Source organism: Narcine bancroftii, chromosome 11 (genome assembly GCF_036971445.1).
Source record: "Narcine bancroftii isolate sNarBan1 chromosome 11, sNarBan1.hap1, whole genome shotgun sequence".
In the NCBI taxonomy this organism is placed as follows: domain Eukaryota; kingdom Metazoa; phylum Chordata; class Chondrichthyes; order Torpediniformes; family Narcinidae; genus Narcine; species Narcine bancroftii.
The window spans coordinates 25,177,521-25,202,293 of NC_091479.1; the positions used below are offsets into that span (position 1 = coordinate 25,177,521).

At 45.2% G+C, this 24,773-nt stretch overlaps 1 protein-coding gene across 7 annotated transcripts in view; it reads left to right on the forward strand.

Moving 5' to 3' along the window:
- Positions 1–52: 52 nt before the first annotated feature.
- The window catches only part of ccdc115 (coiled-coil domain containing 115), a 36,239-nt gene continuing 11,518 nt past the window's right edge, over positions 53–24,773 (forward strand). For 4 of the 7 annotated variants that reach the window (XM_069902964.1, XM_069902967.1, XM_069902968.1 and 1 more), the window contains exons 1-3: positions 1,216–1,429; positions 4,769–4,894; positions 24,093–24,235. The gene's annotated coding sequence lies outside the window, so the exon portion shown is untranslated. Of the gene's footprint in view, positions 165–1,215; positions 1,430–4,768; positions 4,895–24,092; positions 24,236–24,773 lie in introns of those variants that run through there. The other 3 variants (XM_069902965.1, XM_069902962.1, XM_069902963.1) reach the window with 2 other exon arrangements.

Consider the following 24,773-nt stretch of genomic DNA (forward strand, 5'->3'; position numbering starts at 1 on the left):
AGAATGAATGGTGCAATGATCTGTCACTCAGATGAGACTCGTGCACCGATTGGCCAGATGTCAAGCGTCGCTGTCTGATTGACGCAGCCTGCCAGACGATCAGCGATGGGGTCCGAGGTGAATGTGGCTCCTCTTGGCCAGCGGTTGGACGAACTGCTGCTACGGTACCTGGAGGAGATGGAAGAGCTATCCGACCGGCGGAGCGGCTGGAAGGGTTGATGGAGCAGGTGCCGAGGAGGGGGAGGGTAGGGGAGAGGAGAGGAGAGGAGAGGAGGAGGAGGGAGGAGGAGGGGGGAGGTGAGGGGAAGGAGGAAGGAGGAGGGGAAGGAGAAGGAGGAGGGGGAAGGAGGAGGGGGAAGGAGGAGGGGGGTGGGAGGAGGGGGGTGGGAGGAGGGGGGTGGGAGGAGGGGGGTGGGAGGAGGGGGGTGGGAGGAGGGGGGTGGGAGGAGGAGAGGTGAGGAGGGGAGTGGGGGGGAGGGAGGGGAGGAGGAGGGGGAGGGGGGAGGACGGGGGGAGGGAGGGGGAGAGGGAGGGGAGAGGGAGGGGAGGAGGAGGAGGAGGTGGGGGGAGGGGAAGGGAGGGAGGAGGAGGAGGAGGTGGGGGAGGGGAGGAGGAGGAGGAGGTGGGGGAGGGGAGAGGGAGGGGAGGAGGAGGAGTAGGTGGGGGAGGGAGAGGGAGGGAAGAGGAGGTGGGGGAGGGGAGGAGGAGAGGTGAAGGAGGTGGAGGAAGGTAGGAGGGGAGGAAGGTAGGAGGGGGAGGAAGGTAGGAGGGGGAGGGGGTAGGAGGGGGAGGGGGTAGGAGGGGGAGGGGTTAGGAGGGGGAGGGTTAGGAGGGGGAGGGGGTAGGAGGGGGAGGGGGTAGGAGGGGAGGGGGTAGGAGGGGAGGGGTAGGAGGGGGAGGGGGTAGGAGGGGGAGGGGGTAGGAGGGGGAGGGTAAGGGGGGAGGGGGAGGGGGGAGGGGAGGGGTTGGGGGGGAGGAGAAGGGAGGGGAGGGAAGGAGAAGGAGGGAGTGGGGGGGTGACTGCAGATGGATATCCTGGCTGCTGTGGCTGGGGGACTAGGGGACACCAATTAGCGGGCATCAACAGACTCCACGTGGCTGAGGTGGACAGTCAATTCCCCAATCCCAATATCCCTTCCCCAACCCCACCCCAATATCCCTTTTCCCCCTCCCCCCCCTCACCAAAAGCTGCTTTCAGATGCAACCGCTCGAGAATGCGCCTGCAGAAGTGCTGCGGGTATGTTCGAATGGAAGTTCAGGTGGCAGCGCTGAAGGCACTCTTCTGGCACCTGAAAGGGCTGACTGCAGGAGAGGTGCCTCGGACCAAACGCCGGCTCTAGTCAACTGTGGTCCTAGCCCCGCCTGCTGTCAGGACTGCTGGCCAGCCCGGGACGTCGAAGCAGGGAGGGGGCCTGTCATGCGCAGGGAGGTGGGTCCTGTAGTTGTACGTGCTTTCAGGTGCCTTGGGGCACTGCTCGGAGGGTTGGGTGACTACTCCTTGGAGTCGGGTTTTGCGCTTCAGGTGGCCCCCCGACAGCTGCATTCGGTAGAATATGTGGCTTTACATCGGGGTATTCTGGCCACCTGAAATGGGCTAAAGTCAGCCACATGTGGCTCCCCAACAGCTGCACCCACTGCCCGCTCCGTCACCAATCAGCAGGCAGCTCCTCCTGCACACTCCGGCCACTGTCCACCAATCGAACCCTACATGTGCGCTGATCAACCAATCAGCAGCCCACTGCCCCGCACAGCCACGCTCATACATGTGACTGCGGACCAGTCATTCATCTCCCCACCATTGGGTGACGTCAGCCGCCGGCCTCCACATGCACACTGCCCCAGCATGCCTGTATGTGTACAGATGGAGCCCCTTTAACTGTCGGTCCTCCCTTCCGCCAGGGCTGGTTCCTGCTCTCTAAGGCTCGATACTCCATGGGAAACAAACGGGTCTCTCGCTCCAATACGGGCCACGATGGTGCCCCAGGCTCACGTGGGACATCAGGTGGGTTGGGTTGGGAGGGGTGAATGTTACACATGCACGGACACCCTCGCATAGAGGGACGCGCGCTCACGGCAGACCTGCACAAATAGGGACGCGCGTATGCAGGGACGTGTACTCACGCATGAGGTGACGCTCATGCACGCGTGCAAGTGCACGGGTTTCACAAACGGACACACGCACACACTCGGACTGGCTCGCACGCTCAAAGACACGCTCCGCACAGGGACAGATGCTCATACATGCACATGCTCTCACTCATAAGCCCCTTTCGCACTTGCAAGTGGTCCCAGGAATTAACCGCCAATCGGCCTTTGAAGTGCTAAGTGTGAAAGCAAAATGAGGTCCACGCTGGGGATTGATGGCCTCAACCTCTAATACAATCCTTAGCATCTGCTGCCACCGGCTTTGCAATCAGGCAAGTGTAGAATGGGTGATTGCGTTTTGGGATAGGAATGACCCAAGTATTTTTGAGAGTGTTGGAAAGTGAAGGAAGAAAAGATTAAAATGAAGGTATAAACTTTGCTGCAGGAAGCTCACAGTGGGAGACAGAGAGGGGAAATACATAGCGATAAATAGTAATGGGGGGCAATTTTTAAACCGCTTGGGAAAGTTGGTAGTGCTAATAGCACACAATTTATAAAGACTTGGGGGATAAAGCAAAGGCAGACCTGACTTCCCAGAATGTGTGCAACGGAGAAACCCCTCCATGAGTGCTCTGCATGCAACCATGCACACAGCCCTTTCTCTGCTGCATAGAATTCTGGGATGCAGATTTGCCATGGCTTTTTCCCATGGTATTTCTATATTGTCCATGATAACACTAACAACTTTTCCACGCTATTTAAAAATTGTCCGCTATTGGCTATTGCTACCACTTCCCACAGTCCCTTATGAAGGTTTATATAGGTCAGCAGACAAAACAGGCTCTGCTGTGCATAAAGTTTAATTATGTTATAATTAGGCATGATTAATTTTGTTCAAATATAAGATCATAATACATTGATCAGGATTTAGGGCAGGTTCACTATCGCTTAATGCGTCATGACGTCACCGGTAAAAGTTAGAACAGTCCTAACCCCAGGGATGGCTCTTTTGCAAGTGTAAAACCATTCATTGTCCCAGTTGGGAGTGGTCAAGTGTGAAAAGCCAAACCCCATTCCTATACAGGGACACCAATTTAGTGGATGTAAGTGTGAAAGCAGCTATAGGCACACACACCTCACATGCACTCGCACCCACATGCCCTCGCACCCACTCTCAGGGGTGCATGCACACGGGGAAGATGGCTCACAGGAACATGTGCTCGCACACAAGTACACGTGCCCTCACTCACAGGGTCACGTACCCAGATAGGAAGCACGCTCACTCACAGGGTCTTCATGAACGGACAGGGTCACGTGCTCGTACACAGGGCACACTTGCACATGGCTCACGAACAGGGACAAGCGCTCATCGCGCTCGTGCAAGGACTTGCTCTCGCACTCGGACGCTTGGCGCTCGCACTCGGACGCTTGGCGCTCGCACTCGGACGCTTGGCGCTCGCACTCGGACGCTTGGCGCTCGCACTCGGACGCTTGGCGCTCGCACTCGGACGCTTGGCGCTCGCACTCGGACGCTTGGCGCTCGCACTCGGACGCTTGGCGCTCGCACTCGGACGCTTGGCGCTCGCACTCGGACGCTTGGCGCTCGCACTCGGACGCTTTGGCGCTCGCACTCGGACGCTTGGCGCTCGCACTCGGACGCTTGGCGCTCGCACTCGGACGCTTGGCGCTCGCACTCGGACGCTTGGCGCTCGCACTCGGACGCTTGGCGCTCGCACTCGGACGCTTGGCGCTCGCACTCGGACGCTTGGCGCTCGCACTCGGACGCTTGGCGCTCGCACTCGGACGCTTGGCGCTCGCACTCGGACGCTTGGCGCTCGCACTCGGACGCTTGGCGCTCCGCACTCGGACGCTTGGCGCTCGCACTCGGACGCTTGGCGCTCGCACTCGGACGCTTGGCGCTCGCACTCGGACGCTTGGCGCTCGCACTCGGACGCTTGGCGCTCGCACTCGGACGCTTGGCGCTCGCACTCGGACGCTTGGCGCTCGCACTCGGACGCTTGGCGCTCGCACTCGACGCTTGGCGCTCGCACTCGGACGCTTGGCGTCTCGCACTCGGACGCTTGGCGCTCGCACTCGGACGCTTGGCGCTCAAACGCAGGGACCCTCGCACAGGGACACATGTTCATTCACACAGACGTGCTCTCACACATTCACATGCTCGCACATGTGCACCCACATGCAATCACATATGCTCTCACTCTTTCAGGGATGCATTTATACACGGGGATACGTGTTCCCACATGGGGTCACGTGCTTAAATTGCAAGCAGTCTCATACTCGGGGACATGTTCAGATGCAAGGATGTGTGCTCACACTTGGGCGTGCTCAAACACAGGGACTCTCATATACAGGGACAACCGCTCACGCACACCCCCTCACTTGCGCCCCCTCATGCTCCCTCCCTCACACACACGTGCTTTCTTATGCACGCTTTCAGACATGCACTCTCACACACACATGGCATTTTGGATGGAAGGAGGGAGGGACTGGGGGGAAGAGGGATGTGTAGGCAGGTGGGACCAGTGTGGGTGGGACATTTGGACAGATCTGTAGATAGGATGGGTTTAGAGGGACATGGGCAGTTGGAGCAGTGTGGGCAAGGATCATTTAGAGGGATGAGCTGGGCCCTTGTCCTAACTTCCCTCCTAACCCCTGTTTGCAGCCAGGACAGCAATGGCCTCTGCACCTTCTCTGTCCATCGTGAGCAGTCGGACCGATCCAGGATAGAACGGTCCATCCTGGAGAGAGAGGAGATTGAATCCACGGATCCGGAGGGGGCCTGCGACTGGTAGGACAGAATTCCAACCCCCACCCACCCGCCCCCACCACCCAACCCTCTCATCGATGCCGAAGTTATTCCTACTAATCTCTTCCTTTGTGCATACACCTTTTTCTTTAAAACTTCTCCTGTGCCAGATTTTCTTTTTTTAAATTTAGACACAGCACAGTAACAGGCCTTTCCAGCCCACTAGCCCGTGCCACCCAAACGTTTTGAAGCGTGAGAGTAAACCAGAGCACCTAAAGGAAACTCACCCAGACAAAGGAAGAACATACAAACTCCTTACAGACAGCACCTGATTTGAGCCCGGGGTCTCTGGCATTGTAGTATATAACACTTACTGCTGTGATAACCAGATTCAGATTTATTGTCAGAGAATATACATGACATCACAAACAAGCCTGACACCACTACCCTACTTTCTTCCTACAAGCCCATTTTTTATCCATACAGCTAATTTTCCACTGATCTCATGACTTTCTGGATGATTCTCCTATGGGGGACCTTGTCAAATGCCTTGCTGAAGTCCATGTAGGCCACATCTGCTGCCCTACCCTCATTAATTCCTTTTGTTACCTCTTCAAAAACCTCAATTAGACTCTTGAGACATGACCTTCCTTCACAAAGCTGTGCTGACTTTCCTTATGTAGACTGTACTTTGTAGCGGCCTGCAGCTGTCGCTGCGGGCCGACACAGAAGACGCCGTTCGTACATGGCAATCTAGCAGGCTGCACGCGGTATCAGCGGCCTGCTCCCATAGGCCGCTGCAAATCAGGCTCTGCCAGCCAATCGCCATGACGGATCACAAAAGGGCCAATCGATGCTCAGGGCAGCACAAACCACACCCGTCGACAAGGCTAAAGCCAAAAGGGCTGATCCCACCAATCAGAGCCTGAAGGGCATGGGTCACATGACAGCCAGGGTCTACCTGGACCATATAAAAGAGCAGGCCAGTTCATTAAAATCAGTGCTAACTCCAGTCCTTGTAGTGTGTTATTTCTGAGCCTAAACTTTGAGACGCGCCACAACTTCTACAAATGCTTAAAGATCCTGTCCTTAAGAATTCTCTCCATTCGTTTACACACCATTGACCTAATAATTCCCAGGATTCTCCCTATTACCTTATTTAAACAAGGGTACTACATTTGACTCAATGTCCTGATTAATGAAGACTACAGCATACACCTTCTTAAGCACCCTACAAACCTGTGTGGCAACCTTCAGGGATCTACGGACCTCAAATGGAATATTATGAGCAGTTTTGGGCTCATCGTTCAGAAAGGACTGCTGGTGCGAGAGGATTCAGAGGATGTTCACAGGGATGATTCCAGGTTATCATTTGAGGAACATTTGACAGCTCTTGGCCTGTATTCATTGGAATTAGGATTTCATTTTGAATGTTGAAATCTACAGAGTTAGATATAGAAAGGTTGTTTCCTACAGTGGGAGAGTCTGGGACAAGAGGGGACAACTTCAGAATTGAAAGCCGTCTGCTGAAACAGAGGAATTTCTTCAGCTAGAACGTGGTAAATCTATGGTATTGTGAAGGCCAGGCCATTGAGTGTCTTTAAGACACAGATGGATGGGTTCTTAAATAGCCAGGGCATTGAAGGTTATTGGGGGGGGGGGGATTGATCAGCTCATAGACTGTTTGATCAGCATACACTGTTTGCCCTTTCTTATCTGTGGCGAACTATTATTTCTGTGCAATTGAAGTAGACAAAGACAATGCGGTCAGACAATATTCATGACTTTTATTAGCAGAAACTTATGAAAGAAAATGGATGCATTCAGTTATACCCAAGGGGAGTGTCCTTAACAGTAGAGATAATGCTCGGTCAATGTTAGTACAGCAAGGCTCGCCAGAGGGGAGACAGGCAGCTTAGCAGAGACTCACCGCAGTAGTCCCACTAACCTGCACCCTGTCCATAGCCCTCCTAACCAAATTCTTCTTAAATGTTGTCCCTTTGCTCTTAATATACTTGTAGAAACCCTTTGGTTTTTTTTTCCTTCAAATAGTTTGCCAAAGCAACCTCATGTCTTTTAGGCTTCTTGAGTTTTTTCTTGCATTTTTATACTCCTCAATTACTGGTACCTCATTTGCTCCTTGTTGCCCATACTTGCTATACACTTCTGTCCTTCTGAAGCAGAACCCCACTATGCCAATAATCCTTCCAGGAGCCTACAACTCTGTACTCTTAGTACTTCACCTATGAAGTTTTTCCACTTACCGAGCATATCTGTGCCTGAAAACATACCAATCAATGCTCACTATATCCTTTCTCAATTCCTCAAAATTGGCCTTTCTACGATTTAGAATCTCAAACCAAGACCCAGACCTATCCTTCTCCATAATTAATAAAATTAATGACATTATGATCACTGGACCTAAGATGTTCCCCCTACACATACTTCTGTCACCTGTCCTATCTCATTCTCTAATAGGAGATCCAGTATTGCACTCTCTCTCATTGGTACCTCAATATATTGATTGAGAAAACTTGCCTGAACATATTTGACAAACTCCCAGCCATTCAGTCCTTTTACAGTGTGGGAGTTCCAGTCCATATGTGAAAAGTTAAAATCTGCTGTCACAATTATGTTTCTTGGAGCTGTCTGCTATCTTTCTATAGCTTTGCTCCTCCAATTTTCGCTGACTATTGGGCAGCGCATAATACAGCCCCATATGTGGTCATACCTATCCCATACCTTATCTCCACCCATCTAGCCTCTGTCCTGTCTGAGCACAGCTGTGAGGTTTGCTCTGATGAGCAATGCTACTCTCCTTTCATTCCCCCACCCCCGCCCTGAACATTGAGCTGCCAGGCCTGCCCCTCCTGCAATAAATTCCACAGGGCAGCATGAGCAAATCTTTCTCCAAAGATATTACTCCCCCTCCAGTTTAGATGCGAACCCATTCTGTCAGACAGAACAGGTGCCACCTTCCCTGGAATAGAGCCCAATGATCCAGAAACCTGAAGCCCTCCCTCCTGTTCCATCTCTTTAGTCATGTGTTAAGCTGCACTGTCCTCCTATTTCTAATCCCATTAGCACGCGGCATTGATAGCAATCCCAGGAGCTCCTGTCCTTCAACTGAGTACCTGAACTCTCTCTGCAGGACGTCATCATCCTTCTTGCCCATGTCATTGGTCCTTACACGGACCACGACATCTGGTTGATCACACTCTCTCCTAAGAATGCCATGAACTGAATCTGCGATATTTCAGATCCTGGCACCAGAAAGGCAACATACCATTCAGGAATCTTGATCCTGTCCTCAAAACTCTTACGTGTCCCCTTAACTACCTCTTCCCCTCCCTTCCCTTACCCACCAGACCAGAGTTTGTGCCTGAGTCCTGATCGCTGTGGCTTGTCCCTGGTAGGTCTCTCCCGCCCCCCTCAAAGTATCCAAACTGGCTACTTGTTATAGAGGGGAATGGCCGGAGGGGTGCACTGCACTGCCTGCCTGTTCCCTTTCCCATTCCTTACTGTCAACCAGCTACCTTCCTCCTGCATCCTTTAACCTGTATATCACTTACTCGGCCTCCCAAATGATCTGGACTTCATCCAGCTCCAATTCCCTGACTGGGTTTGTAAGGAGATGCACTTGTCCCAGATGAAGTCATCAGGAATACTGCTGGCTTTCCTAACTACTTGTACATATTCCCCTGCCCTGCCTGCCATTCCCACTGTCCATGTTGAGAGGAAAAAATATAAAGATGAATAAAACCTGTGCCTACCTGCTGAACCTTTTTGTTCCACAAATAGGGTGACCCTTGCTTACTTCAACACTTCAGCACACTGAAACCTCTTAAGCCAAAGCCTCAAAGTCCCACTCCAACCTTGAGCCACTCCCACACTGGGGGCTCGTCTGGGGCTCTGCTTGCGCTACTGATCCCGCTGCCGACTTAACTGATTGGAACATGCTTGCTACACCCCTCACTCGCAGCATTATTCCCACAGTCCCTCATCGAGATTAAAAAAAAGTTAAAGTTGCCTTCTACAAATTTAGCACAACGTCCCAACTCCTGTACTCGATACTTTGATTTATGAAGGCCAATATTTCAAATGCTCTCTTTATAACCCTATCCACCTGAGATGCCACTTTCAGGGAATTAGCATTCTGTATTCTCATCCCTCAGTTCTACCACAGTGCCCTACCTTTCACTGTATTTGTCCTTCGAAAAGGCAACACCTCACACATGTCTGCATTAAATTCCACCTGCCATTTTTCCAGCTGATCAAGATCCCTCTGCAAGTTTTGAAAATCTTCTTCACTGGCCACAATGCCTCCAATCTTAGTGTCAGCTGCAAACTTGCAGATCCAATTTACCACAATATCATCCAGATCATTGATATAGATGACAAAAACAGTGGTCCCAGCACCGATCCTGGAGGCACCCCACTAATCACAGGCCTCCAAACTGAGAAGCAATCATTCACCACCACTCTTTGGCTTTTCCTGTCCAGCCTTGACAAATCCATTTTACGATTTCACCATGAATACCTAGAATCTGAACCTTCCTAACTAACCTCCCATGTAGGACCTTGTCAAAGGCCTCACTAAAGTCCAGGTAGACAACATCCACAGTATTTCCTTCATTAACTTTCCTGATAACCTTCTTGAAAACTCTATAAGATTGATTAAACATGACCTACCATGCACAAAGCCATGTTGACTATCCGTAATCAATCCCTGCCTATCCAAATAATTGAATATCAAAAATCTTAGAACACCTTCCAATAATTTACCTACTACTGACGTCAGGCTCACCAGACTATAATTTACAGGGTTATTTTTGGAACTTTTTTTTAAACAACGTGAGCTACCCTCCAATCGTACAGCACCACACCTGCGGCTAAGGACATTTTAAATATTTCTGACAAGAGCCCCTGCAATTTCTACACTAGCCCCCTTCAAGGTCTGAGGGAATATCTAAAAGCACACTGCAATGTTGCAGAAACTCAGCTGACATTTTCAGTGTCTATAGGAGACAAAGGTATATTATGGATATTTCAGACCAGAGCCCTTCTTCAAGGAATAAGGGAGAAGGAGAAATCTCAGAATTCAGACAATGGAGCTGGGGAGGAATCCAGACCAACAAAAAGTTAATTAGATATGATAAGGGACGAGTAACTGTTTATCATCTTGCACAAAAAGAGATGGAATGGAAGAGAGATAGGGGAAGAAAGTTTGCCAGTGGGGGGTTGGTGGTTTTGGTAGTTTTTATGAAAGCCAGAGAAGTCAATATTAATGCTATCCTGTTGGACGGTGCCCAGTCAGATGAGATGTTGTTCCTCCAATTTGCAGATGGTCTCAGCTGCTCCCTCCATGAGCCCTTTGTCCACTCCTCTCTCTCTCTCTCTCCACCAACTATTCCCTTGGGACCTACTCCTGTGACCACAGGAGATGCTCCACTTGCAACCTCACCTCCTCCTCCACCATTATTCGGGGCCCCAAACAGTCCTTCCAAGTCAAGCAACGTTTCACCTGAATCTGCAGGGGTCGTCTACTGCATCCAGTGCTCCCGCTGTGGTCTCTACATCGGAGAGACTGGACGCAGTCTGGGACATCGCTTTGTCGAGCACCTCAGTTCTGTCCATGCAGTAATGTGGCCACCCATTTCAATTCTCCATCCCATTCCCTTGCTGACATGTCTGTCCATGGTCTCACAGACTGAGACCACCCACAAATTGGAGGAACTACACCTCATCTTTCATGACAGCAGATGGCTCTAATATCAACTCCTTTGGCTTTCGTTAAACCGCTCCCCCCCCCCCCCCAGCTGCCCTTCTTGCCCCATTGTCTTTCCCTATCTCTGTCACTCCATACCGTCCCCTTTCTCACAAACATAATAAATTATGACCTTGTCCCTTATCGTATCCAGTTAACACCTTTTGTTGGTCTGGATTCCTCTCCCAGTCATCAGTGTCTGAATTCTTTCTGAGATTTCCTGCTTCTCGCTTATTCCTTGAAGAAGGGCTCAAGCCCAAAATGTCAGCAATGTATCTTTGTCTCCTATAGACGCTGAAAAGACCGGCTGAGTTCCTCCAACATTTCAGTGGGTTTTTTTCTACAGTCACAGCATCTGCAGACTTTCATGTTTCACCCCAAGGGAATATCTTCTCAGGCCCTGGGGATTTATCCACCCTTATTTGCTTTAAGGCAGCAAGCACCTCCTCCTCTTGAATCTGTATAGGTTTAAGTCCTCACTGCTTATTTTCCTTACTTTCCACCACTCTGTACCCATTTCCCGGGTGAATACTGATGGGAAAAAAAAACATTTAAGATCTCCCTCATTTGTACTGGCTCTGACCACTCTGATCTTCAAGGGGAGCAATTTTGTCCTTTATTATCCCTTTGCTCTTAATGTACCTGTAGAAACCATAGAACATTACAGCAGAAACAGGCCTCTTCAGCCCTTCTAGATGTGTGAAACCTTTTTATTGCCTAGTCCCACTGACCTGCACCCAGTACATAGCCCTCCATACCTCCAAAATTTCTCTTAAATGTTAAAATTGAGCCAACATTCACCACTTCAGCTAGAAGCTTGTTTCACACTTCCGATACTCTGTGTGAAGGAGTTCCCTCTAAAACTTTTCCCTTTCACTCAACCCATGTCCTCTGGTCTGTATCTCACCTACCCTCAGTGGAAAAAGCCTATCTACTTTTTCTCTGTCTGTCCCCCTCATAATTTTAAATACCTCCATCAAATCTCCCCTCATTCTACGGAACGGGGAATAAAATCCTTTCCCTATAACCTGGTTCCTGAGGTCCAGGCAACATCCTAGTAAATCTTCTTTGCACTCTATATCTTATTGATATGTTTCCTGTAGTTAGGTGACCAAAATTGCACACAATACTCCAAATTTGGCCTCACCATTGTCTTAAACATCTTTAGTTTAACATCCCAACTCCTGTTCTCAATACTTTGATTTATGAAGGCCAATATGCTTTACAATCCTACCCACCTGTGATGCCATTTTCAGGGAATTATGGTTCAGTATTCTCAGATCCTTCTTCTACCACACTCCTGAGTGCCCGACCATTTGCCGTGTATGTCCTTCCAAAATGCAACACCTTACATTGTCTGCATTAAATTCCATCTGCTATTTTCAGCCAATTTTTACAGCTGGTCCAGTCCCCTCTGAAAACTTTCTTTGCTGTCCACAATTCTTCCAATCGGTGTCATCGGCAAACTTGCTGATCTAATTTACCACAATGACATCTATAACAATGATCTGGACGATAAACAAGAAATGTCCCAGCAGTGATTCCATGCCAGAGAGACATATTGACATAGGACCGATAGAAAATGATGCTGGGGAAAAGAGATGGCAGAGGAGCTTAATATTTTGCGTCTGTCTTCACCTTAAAAGACATTAGTAATATCCCGGACAGTCAGAGGCTTCAGGGAGTAGAGTTAGATTCAGTTAGGGTTTACTAGAGAAATTGTGCTAGGCAAACTAAACGGATTAAAGATTGATAAATCTCTCAGACCAGATAAGGTGCATCCACGGGTTTTGAAAGAGGTGGCTTTGGAGATTGTAGGTCCATTGGCGATGATCTTCCAGAAATCTATGGATTCTAGAGAGATTTCAGAGGATTGGAAGATCTCAAATGTGGTTCTGCTGTTTAAGGAAGGTGGGAGACAGAAAAAAGGAAACTATAGGCCGATTAGTCTGGAATCGGTGGTTGGGAAGATATTAGAGTCAATCCTCAAGGATGAGGTGATGAAACACCTAGAGATGCACGACAGGATAGGTCCAAGTCAGCATGGTTTTTTTAAAGGGTAGATCCTGCCTGACCAACCTATTAAGAGTTTTTCGAAGAAATCTCAGGTAGGATCGACAAAGGAGAGGCTGTGATTGTTATCTGTTTCGATTTTCAAAAGTCTTTCAATAAGCTGCCACGTATTAGGCTGCTAAATAAGATGAGGTCCCATTGAATTACAGGGAAGTTATTAAACTGGAAAAGTGGCTGATAGGCAGGGTTCCCATTCTGCATGGCTGCCTGTAACTAGTGTTGTTCCACAGGGGTCGGTTTTGGGGCCATTGCTGTTTACAATTTATATTAATGATTTGGATTGTGGTATGAATGGTTTTGTGGCTAAATTTGCAGATGACACCAAGAAAAGGTGTCGGAACAGGAAGTGTATTAGAAACCGTAAAGTTACAGAAGGATTTAGACAGATTAGGAGACTGGGCAAAATTATGGCAGATGAGATTTAACACCGAGAAATGTACAGTTGTACATTTTGGCAGTGGAAATAAATGGGCAGAAAACATAACCGATTAAAATACTAACAAAAAGAAAAGTAATTAATACTAAGATATCAGACTTAAAAAACATATTTAAATCAAACTTAAATGCATATATTTAACAAATGGAGTTAAGATGAAACATATATTTAACTCAAACTTAATATAAAAAATTAGTAAAATTAGTAACATTATCTATCAAAAATTCTTAAACAATAATCAAATCTTAAAAAAAAATTGTAGCATGAAAAAAAAGATGAAAAAAAACTTTCTCTATAGAGATAAACCTTCACCAAATATCAACTAACTTCACATCTATCATCATATTAGTCACATAAACCACCATCTTAAAACAAAATTCAAACCTCATTAAGCATTGTACAATTCAATTTTAGTACTCTTCCACCATTTTTCCCTTTTACTCTTGAATAGTTATCCAATAAAAGCTCCAATACCACATTTAAATATCCCCAATCATTACGTTAAAATTCAGATATCCAAATAATAAAAACACATCTACAACGAAATCTATATCTTCAACAAATGGAGCATAAACCACAAACAAAATTCAAGCCTCATTAAGAATTGTACAATTCAATTTATAACTTTCACCATTATTCCCTTCGTTCTATAACTAAAATAGCAAAATAATATACACCAGAATTACCACTCCTTTCACCTTAAAGTTAAAGAAAAAATATTTAAAAAAACTTATCCATCCCATTCACATTTAAATTTCAGATATTCCTTATCTACTGAATAAACTTTACTAAAAAAATCCACATCAATTTTTAGTTTTTTAAACAATCAAATACTTTCTTATGCTTTTTTTTTATATTTAACAAAAAAACCCTTCACTCTAATCTAATAATACAAAAAAAAGGAAAAAAAACGGGTAGGAGGTTAAAAATACCCCCTCCCGTCTAAACCGCGCAATGCGGTAACTCCCAAAAAAGATGGGTGTGAGATAACTCACATGTAGCAGATGACTTTCAGGAAATAGTGCCTATCCAGTTCTCTCCCCCAACTCTCACTTCATCTTAAACTAACATCCTCATTATTTAATATCCCTTTTTTTAAAAAAAAACATTTAAAAAAAAAAAAAGGACAACTTCTTTTAATCAGCTCCAACTGCCGAGTCACCATCACAACCATTCCTTCTTGGAGCACGGCTCTTTTCTTCCATCTCTTGTCTCCTTAGAGATCGCGGCGGACTACGTCTCTGTTGAAACTGAGTAATTGGCAGCTCTTGAGCAAATGCTTTAGCTTCCTTTGGAGAATCAAAGAACTTTGGTTGGCAACCATATTGAAAAACCTTCAAAACAGCTGGATATCTAAAGGTTGCCTTGTAACCTTTCTTCCACAACAACTCTTTAGCAGGATTGAATTCCCGTCGTTGGAACATAACTTCTTGACTCAAATCCGCATAGAAGAAAACTCGATTATTTTGAATCATCAAGGGTGATTTTCTCTGTTGTGCATTTCTAATAGCCACTCTTAAAATTATTTCTCTGTCGTAATAATTCAAGCAATGAACCAAACAGGTCTTGGACTTTGACCTGAAATAGGTCTTCTGTGCAAGGCTCTGTGAGCACGTTCCAGTATTATACCTTCCGGGAAATGTTCTTGAACCAGCACCTGCGGAATCCATTCAATAAAAAATTTTCTTGGGTCTGGTCCCTCCATACCTTCCGGCAAACCAATAATCTTTATATTGTTCCGTCTGGATTGGTTTTCCAAACAATCAATCTTTTTCACCAAATTTTTATTTTGAGTTTGTAAGTCTTCGACCATTTTGATCACATCAAAAACTTGATACCGTATTTCGTCTATATCTTCTTCACACGAATTAAATTTATCTCTCACTTCAAGCTTAAAAGCTCCAAACTCAGCCATCTGTTGAGAATGTATTTTCACCAAAGTATTAAACCTAGTACCAAGTTCAGTCATAATCTTGGATAATCCCTGCATTGTATAAGATAATTTAGATTCAAGATTCACAAAAATCTTTTCAATTGGAAGAGATTTTGACTCAACTGATTCCTGCTTCTTCTCCAAAGGATCTTCTATTCCTTCCTTCATTCTGGTTGCCTTCCTTGTAGTATGACTGCGTGTGGAAACCCCAGCCACAGCCTCTCCAGCAATGACTGGAGGACGCTGGCCGGGGTTTTCCCCAGTCCATAATGTATTAAATTCTCCCAGTACATCAAGTTGAATAGGTTCTTGTATCTCAAGAGATGCAGTTTGCAGCGCCACCTCTACAGATGACAAATGCCTTTGAGTAACTCTTTGTTCTAAAGGCTGTTTGGCGCCCTCTTTAGGGGGCTCTACCGATGTAACATAGAGCTCTACATCCGAACACTGTACCTCTCTCCTGGGATCCATTTCACGCTGAGTCCTGGTGTCTTTCCTGTAGGTAGGCTCCAAAACTTGAACTTTTGGAAAATGTAGTTTTTTGATGATCTGTTGTCGATTTTTTTTGCTCTTTTCCACCAATTGTACCATCATAAGTTAAATTAACAGCACTGAAGTTATCTAAACTTTTAAAGAATTTTAACGGGCATTTCTAGGCAAAACATTAAGATAGAGTCAGGAGAGGGCTGGAAGGCACGTCTGATCCTTACGCCATCTTGCCACACCCCCCCACATTCTATATGCTTCCTTCAATTTAGAATCTCAACCCAAGGCCGAGACCCATCCTTCTTCATGATTAACTCGAAACTAATGAGATTATGATCACTGGACCCAAAATGTTCCCCAACATATACTTCTGTCACCTGTTGTTCCCTAATAGAAAATCCAATATTGTACACTCTCTACTTGGTACCTCTATATATTGATATAGAAAACTTTCCTGAACCCATTTGACAAACTCCAAGCCATCTAGCCCTTTTACAGTGTGGGAGCCCCAGTCAATATGCGGAAAGTTAAAACTCTCCTTCCATCACAACTTTGTTTCCTGCAGCAGTCTGCAATTTCTACAGAGTTGTTCCTCCAATTAGAGTGATCATATCTTTCTTGTTCCTCAGATCCATCCATATAGCCTCAGTTGACAAGGCCTCTGGTCAATGCCACGCCTCCCCCTTTCATTCTCCTGTTCTAACGCATCTAAAGCAACAGAAGCCCGGAACATCGAGCTGTTGCCCTGCCCCTCCTGCACCCAAATTTCACAAATGACCACGATGTCATAATTCTACGTACCAATCCATGCTCTAAGCTCGTCTGCCTTTCCTACAATACTCCTTGCATTGAAATAGATGTACCTGAGAACATTTCCACCACGGACAACTCTTGGATTTCTAACTTTACATGCAGTCTTCACATTGTCTTTTTCCACTATCTGCTCTGGCACTGTGGTTCCCATTGCCCTGCAAATCTATTTTTTAATAATATTTTATTTATTATTTTCAATATATTTAATGATCGACAAAATATCAAATACAAAACATCGAGAACCCCTCCCTCCACCCCTCCCCCCATATGTCCTGTTAAACAGAGAATGAAGAAAAAAACACAAAAAACCCATCCCTTTTACAGTGCTTTCAGTAAAACATGTGGAGACACGATATCACCACATCTTTAGCGATCATAACCCTATATTGGCACCAGTGAGGTACCTATATGCTCTAAATAAGGCTGCCAGATTTTTAGGAAGGTGTTATATCCCTTCCTGAGATTGTTTGTGACCTTTTCAAATGAGATGCAACTATTCATCTCCAAAGACCACCTCTCCATGAGTAGATGGAAGTCAGACTTCCATGTTACTGCTATGCATTTCCTGGCCACACATAAGGCAATTTCTGTGAATTTAATTTGAGAATTAGTTAGTGATCTGTGGTAAAGTTCCCCAGAAGACAAAGCTCTGGGGCTACTGGGAAAGTGACTCCTGTGATCTTGGTTGGGGTGTCACAGAGGTCATACCAGAAGGGCCTCACCTTTGTGCAAAGCCAGGTAGAATGTGAAAAGGAACCAACCTCCACACCGCACCTAAAACACATCTCTGATCATTTAATTTGGTGTAATTTCTGTGGGTTGAGGTACAGTTGATGGAGAAAATTTTAATGGACCAATCTATACCTGGCATTGATAGTAGCCAACAAATGTCCCTGACCAGAGTTGTTTGTCAATTGTTGTGTCTAAGTCTGACTCCCTTTCCACCCTAGACTTATGCAAACCTGGCTTTGGGCTCTCACTTATCAATAAAAAATATATTCTAGAAATAAACATATATATATTTCCTTCATGGAATAGTTTCTCTTTTTCATTGAATCCTGGTAGAGACATTTCAGGGCGCAAATTGGCCCTAAGGAAGGATCGTAACTGAAGGTAACAAAAAAAAAGACTTATTGGACAAGTCATATTTCTTCTTCAGCTGTTCAAATGACTTAGTGACAATCTTATTTACAGTCCAGAGCCTCCATAGGTCTCACACCAAGTGTTTTAAAATGAGATTGTCTGTCCTGCTGGCTATAGTTCTGGAATTCTATTTATACATGAAATCAACATCTTCTCTTTTAGAGAGTGCAATCCAATTTGTATTCAGGAGGAGATATCATCTCTCTAAAAAAATGAAGAAATTAGTAATTTGGGCCGCCAAATAATACTTTTTGAAACTAGGCGACTGGATGCCTCCTAACCTATAATCCCATGTTAACTTTTCCATGGATATTCGAGGTACCTTATGGTTTCAAATAAATTGCCCAACATGCTTATTAAGGATTTTTTTTTTAAAAGGGTTTGAGGTAGTAGAATGGGCAAAGACTGGAAAAGGTACTTCAATCTTGACAATATATTTCATCTTAACACAGTTGACACTGCCAATTAAAATTGGGAAAATTCATCCACCCTACTCAAATCTTTTCCAATTTTACTAAATAGTTAGGAATATTATCCACCATTATTCCAAGGTATTTGATGCCGCCCAAGGGCCATTTGAATGGACTTGTTTGCTGGTTCGTTGGTACTCGGTGTGATCAAAATTTGTTAGGGGATGATTTCACTTTTCCCCAGTTTACCTTATATTCTGAAACTTTGCTGTAATCTTTTAATAGAAACCGTCATTTAGGAAGGGGATTGATCGGATCTGTTAAATACACGATTACATCATCTGCCATAAGATTAATTTTGTGGTTTGTCTGACACACCAAAAACCCCTTTATCTCCGGGTCTTCTCTAATTGCCTCTGCCAAGGCTCAGTAGCCAAGAGAAAAAGTGTTGGGGACGAGAGGAAACCCTGTGAGCTCAATCTGCTCAAAGGAAACACTGCTGAGATCTGTCCTTTACTGGCGACTCTAGCTTTGGGTCTGTAATAACCCAATTAATGAACAGTTGCCCAAATCTGAGCTTGGCCAAACTCTAAATAAATGCGGCCAGTCCAGCCTGTCAAAGTATTGCTCAGCATCCAAGGCCACCGCGACACCCAGTTCAGCCTTAAGATTTTGCGTAGTACCCATCGCCTTCCCAAGATCGTGTTATATGGCGAGCTCTCCACTGGCCACCGTGACAGAGGTGCACCAAAGAAAAGGTACAAGGACTGCCTAAAGAAATCTCTTGGTGCCTGCCCCATTGACCACTGCCAGTGGGCTGATCTCGCCTCAAACCGTGCATCTTGGCGCCTCACAGTTCGGCGGGCAGCAACCTCCTTTGAAGAAGACCGCAGAGCCCACCTCACCGACAAAAGACAAAGGAGGAAAAACCCAACCCCAACCATCCACTTTTCCCTTGCAACCGTGTCTGCCTGTCCCGCATCGGACTTGTCAGCCACAAATGAGCCTGCAGCTGACGTGGACATTTACCCCCTCCATAAATCTTCGTCCGCGAAGCCAAGCCAAAGAAAAGTAGATAATGTTGAAGAGCCTACATAGGTTGTTGGCTGACTAACGTTTCAATATAAAGTCGGTCTGGATTTATTAAATTTGGCAACTATTGGCCAAGTCTGTTAGCCAGAACCATAGAAATAAATTTGTAATCTAAGTTTAGTGATTATGGCCAATAGAAAACCTTTTGGGGAGGAGTTTGGGTTTTAGTTAAGTTAATTACATCCATGATAAGGGTTATAAGTAGATCCTTAAATTCTCTATAAAATTCTGGCGGGAAATTGTTCTCCCCTGGTGATTTATTGCACTGTAGTGAGCTCAACGCTTATTCAGTTTCTTATGAAGTAAAGGGGAGGTCCAAATTTGCATGATCTTCTTGGTTTGGGTAGCTCAACTGTGGATAAAAAGTCATCAATCTTAGTCAGGTCGTCTGGGGATTCTGATTTATATAAGTTTATATAAAACTGTTTAAACGTATCATTGATTTCTGTTGGGTTATGTGAAACTGAGCCTGTTTCATTCTGGGTTGAATTTATTGATCTCGAACTTTCCTCTGCTCTTAATTTCCAGGACAAGACTTTATGTGCTCTTTCTCCCATTTCATAATTATCTTTATTTAGCTTTGAGTTTTTTTTTTCAATTTTATAAGTGTGCAGTGTTGTACTTGAGTTTTTAGTTTACAACCCCTTTGTATGTTTCTTTGGAGCTGGACTGTTGAAACTCCTTTTCCAATTGCAGAATTTCTGTTTTCAGTTCTTCTATATCTGCCGTGTATTTCTTCTTAATGTCCCTCTAAGGTTGACTTTACTATGTCCCATAGAATAAGCTAATGGGAACAGAGGGACAGTTTATCTCACAGAACAACTTTATCTGGTCTCTAATGAATTTGCAAAATTCTGGTTTTTGGAGCAAGCTAGGATTCAGATGCCATCTGTATGAATTAGTTAATTTTTCTGGCATCAGAATAGAGAGACTCAGAGGTGAAAGATACAACAAGGTTCTAGATAGATATTCAGATTCTAATGTTCTGTGAATTAACTGTATTTTATAATTTTATTTCATATAAAACCACTTAATAAACACATCACAATATCTCCCTCTCTTCCCTCTCACCTTCTCCTCTATTACCCCCTCACCACCTCTCTTCCCCATCTCCCTCTTTCTCCCCCTTACTCTCATTCCCCTCTCTCTACCCTCTCACCACCACTCTCTCCTCTCTCTCCCTCTTTCACCACCACTCTCTTCTCCCTCTCTCACCCCCCTACCTCCACCTCTTTCCCTCCCTCTGCCCCTTCTCTTTTTATTATAATTTTATTTAATATAAAGCCACTTAATAAACACATCACAATATTTCAAACTTAATCCTAATAGACATGGTATGTTATATATGAGGAAAACTAAAAAAAAGAAAGAAAAATATCTAAATCCCCCCCATCCCCCTCCCCCAACCCTCTACAAACTAAAAAAAAGGGGACGAGAAAACCACAACAGTGGTATATTCATTGAGACCCATAGGAGAAAGCGAATGTTCATTTAAATTTTAATACCAACAGTTTGTAAATATTCCACAAAAAATATGATATTTATCTCTTAATTTATGTAATTTTCTCAAGTTGATTACAACTCCGAACTTCTGCATGCCATCTGTCCATTCCCAAATCAATATCCGTTATAACAATACATTTTCTCGCCATTGCTAAAAACATTTGAAGACATTTAACTTGATAAATACTCAATTTTAATTGAGGTTAAATCTTACAGTGAAAATAACATTGGATCCTGTGGGAATCTTACTCCAGTTATTTGTTCCAATAAATCAAGCCAAACAGGTTTAATTGTGGAACACTGCCAAGTCGAATTCAAAAAAAAGTACCAAATTCTTGTCCACATCTAAATCAATGAATCACTGAATATTATTCATATTATGTAACTGATGAATAAAATTATATTGTACTAACCGATAACTCACATTGATTGTACTTTTCATACTCTCTGTACATCTCTGAATCCATCTACGTTCATCTATTTGCTTATTTAAATCTACCTCCCATTTATGAACTCCCTCTTGAATTAACTGTGTTGATAACCAAAAGTAGTCAATCCTAGTCTGGGAGTGGTGAGATGTGGAATAAAAGGAGTAGTCCCTGGTTCAAGGGTGCATGTGTCTCCACACATCTGTCAAATTTAGATCCTTCATAAAAGCCAAAGTGGTTTTGGCCGCTTTTATTTTGGATACTCTTTGCATTGAATTGTCCAGAATAGGGTCCAAACAGAAATTGAAGTCCATCCCCCTACAAGTATATTTTGTTGTCCCCCCCCCCCGAAACTTTATAGTTAGGTTTAAAAACGTCCAGGACTCTGAATAACACTGACAACTAATACATATTGGCCTGACGGGTCAACAATAGTTTCTCCAATCATTATTAGCATGTTTTTGTTTATCACTATGGCTACCACCCCACCCCCACCGGCTTTGGAATTAAAAGATGACGATATTACATATCCAACCAACTGTTTCAATGTAGTAAAATGGGTTTCTTGTATAAAGATAATACCAGCTTTCATTTTTTTCAGGTATGCCAACATTTGTTTCCTCTTAACCGGTTCATTCAGCTATTCTCATTAAAGTTAACAGATTTCACTACCTTATTCATTAGTAATTATCACATATATACACCAAAGTGTTATGACTTCCTATCAAATCTCCAAACAAGTAAAAATGTGTCTCCTGAGGCAAAGTAGCAAAAGATCGGATAAGGCAGCGACATGCTTGACAAATTTAAAGATAAGACTAGGAATAAAAATAAAAAACCCTCCCCCCAACCCCCCACTTTTCCAATGCCAACCTCTGAACCTCCCCCATCAGGCTGTGATGTGCAAATCTGACATTTAGATGTTAGAGGGAGAGAGGTGGAGATAGGGGGGTAAGAGAGAGGGGGTGAGAGGGAGAAGGGAGTGGTGGTGAAAGAGGGAGAGAGAGGAGAGAGTGGTGGTGAGAGAATGAGAGGGAGAGAGGGGAACAAGAGAAAGGGGGGAGAAAGAGGGAGATGGGAAAGAGGTGGTGAGAGGGTAATAAATAAATAAATGTGCAAATCTGACTAACTCTTAAACATTTTACCTGGTCTAGGGCTGCTATCTAAAAAATATAAACTATTATATAAGATTATTCCGTTTTGAATACAATATTTAGTTCTTTTAAAAAACACACTCAACTCATAAACAATTACTTGGAAAATCAGTCGCCATAAAAAGCCAGTCAGTTAAAATTGGTTTAGATTTGAATTCACCTATCTATTGTAGGTTGGAAAAGTGACTACAGATTAGGGCACACATCCTCAGCAGTTCGAGAGGACCACAATTGCCAAAACTTTCCTCCATCTGCTCTTGCTTGCCATTTTAGGCAAGTGTCATCGCTTCCCCGGACACCTTGAAGAATCTCTTCTTTCCATCAGGGAGTACAAACCACAATGTTGGCAAGGAAAATGGGATATTCTTAGACCGGAACTCCTTCTTTACCTGGTCGAACTCCCTCTTCCGCTTCATTCTTTGGTTTGGCTTCGCGGACGAAGATTTAAGGAGGGGTAATGACCACGTCAGCTGCAGGCTCGTTTGTGGCTGACTAGTCCGATGCGGGACAGGGAGACACGGTTGCAAGGGAAAATTGGTTGGTTGGGGTTGGGTGTTGGGTTTTTCCTCCTTTGTCTTTTGTCAGTGAGGTGGGCTCTGCGGTCTTCTTCAAAGGAGGTTGCTGCCTGCCGAACTGTGAGGCGCCAAGATGCACGGTTTGAGGTGAGATCAGCCCACTGGTGGTGGTCAATGTGGCAGACACCAAGAGATTTCTTTAGGCAGTCCTTGTACCTTTTCTTTGGTGCACCTCTGTCACGGTGGCCAGTGGAGAGCTTGCCATATAACACGATCTTGGGAAGGCGATGGTCCTCCATTCTGGAGACGTGACCTACCCAGCGCAGTTGGATCTTCAGCAGCTTGGACTCGATGCTGTCGGCCTCTGCCATCTCGAGTACTTCGATGTTAGGGATGAAGTCACTCCAATTAATGTTGAGGATGGAGCGGAGACAATGCTGGTGGAAGCGTTCTAGGAGCCGTAGGTGATGCCGGTAGAGGACCCATGCTTCGGAGCCAAATAGGAGTGTGGGTATGACAACGGCTCTGTATACGCTAATCTTTGTGAGGTTTTTCAGTTGGTTGTTTTTCCAGACTCTTTTGTGTAGTCTTTCAAAGGTGCTATTTGCCTTGGCGAGTCTGTTGTCTATCTCGTTGTCGATCCTTGCATCCGATGAAATGGTGCAGCCGAGTTAGGTAAACTGGTTGACCGTTTTGAGTTTTGTGTGCCGGATGGAGATGTGGGGGGGCTGGTAGTCACGGTGGGGAGCTGGCTGTTGGAGGACCTCAGTTTTCTTCAGGCTGACTTCCAAGCCAAACATTTTGGCAGTTTCCGCAAAACTGCGTTCTCGCACCAAACCTCTTTTCAATCTTCTTCAGCATGATGCTGAAACAAGCCATGAAAGACCTCAACAATAAAGACGCTGTTTACATCCGGTACCGCATGGATGGCAGTCTCTTCAATCTGAGGCGCCTGCAAGCTCACACCAAGACACAAGAGCAACTTGTCCGCTTCATTAGACCTGCACTTAATGGGGCCCTTTATCCTCTCTCACTCACCAAGCAGTGGCGCATAGGATTTTATCCCAGGCTTGATAACTCCAGCCTGCAAACATGCCAGGTACAGAGATTTGATGGGCCCTTTCAATCACTGCTGGTTCACTAAAGTGTCCTCGTCCCAGAATATCTTGGATACAGCTTTTAAAAAATTCTATGGGATCCTTCCCCTCAAAGTGTTCCTTCAGGTTAATGATACGGACATTATTATACCTGCTGTAATTTTCTAGCTGGTCCACTTTTCCTAGCAGAAAATTATTTTTCTTCCTTATCGTCTCAAAGGAGGAGTCCATCTCTGTTATTTGGTCCTCTATCGTCCCAACGCACTCCCCTGCCAATTGTGTGGTCAACTGGTTGAACATGACTTGAAGTCCTGAGATGGACTGGTTAATCTCCATTTGGGCATCTAATTTATTACAAAGGGCTTTGTTTTCTCTTTGAATCACCTGAAGGAGGAAATGTAAATCCCCCTCCTTCAGTAGTTGCTTCTGAGCTGGCACCATTCTAGGGATGGATCTCTCTGCATACCTCAGGGTTGTGGCTGCAGCCATCTTCCCTTTGCTGAGATGGATTTCACTGTCAAGGCTGGATTCTGGTCAGTAATTGTATTTCTTTGTTTAATTCCTCATTTTGTGCTCATGCTCTAGATGTGTAATGAGTTTAAAGGCAATTTTGAGTGTTTTAATTATGTTTTAACTGAATTCTTCTGAGGACTTCTGGGACTCTTGTCCTCTCTCCTCTGCAGCACATGCCCCCCCTGCAAATCTATTTTAAACCCTGCCAGAGCTGCACTAGCAAACCTTCCCGCAAGGATATTTGTCCCCTTCCAGTTCAAGTGCATACAGGCCCATCGGAACAGGTCCTTCCTTCCCTGGAAGGGACCCCCAGTAGTCCAGAACCTTAAAGCCCTCACTCCTGAACCATGTCTTTTGCCATGTATTAAGCTGCATTATCCTCTATTTCTTAACTCACTGGCACAGGTAGCAATCCTGAGATCACAACCGTTGAGGTCCTGTCCTTCTACTTAATCCTAACTTCCTGAACTCTCTTTACAGGACTTCATCACCCTTTCTACTCACATCATTGGACCACACCATCTGGCTGCACACCCTCCCTCCTCAGATTGGCGTGGA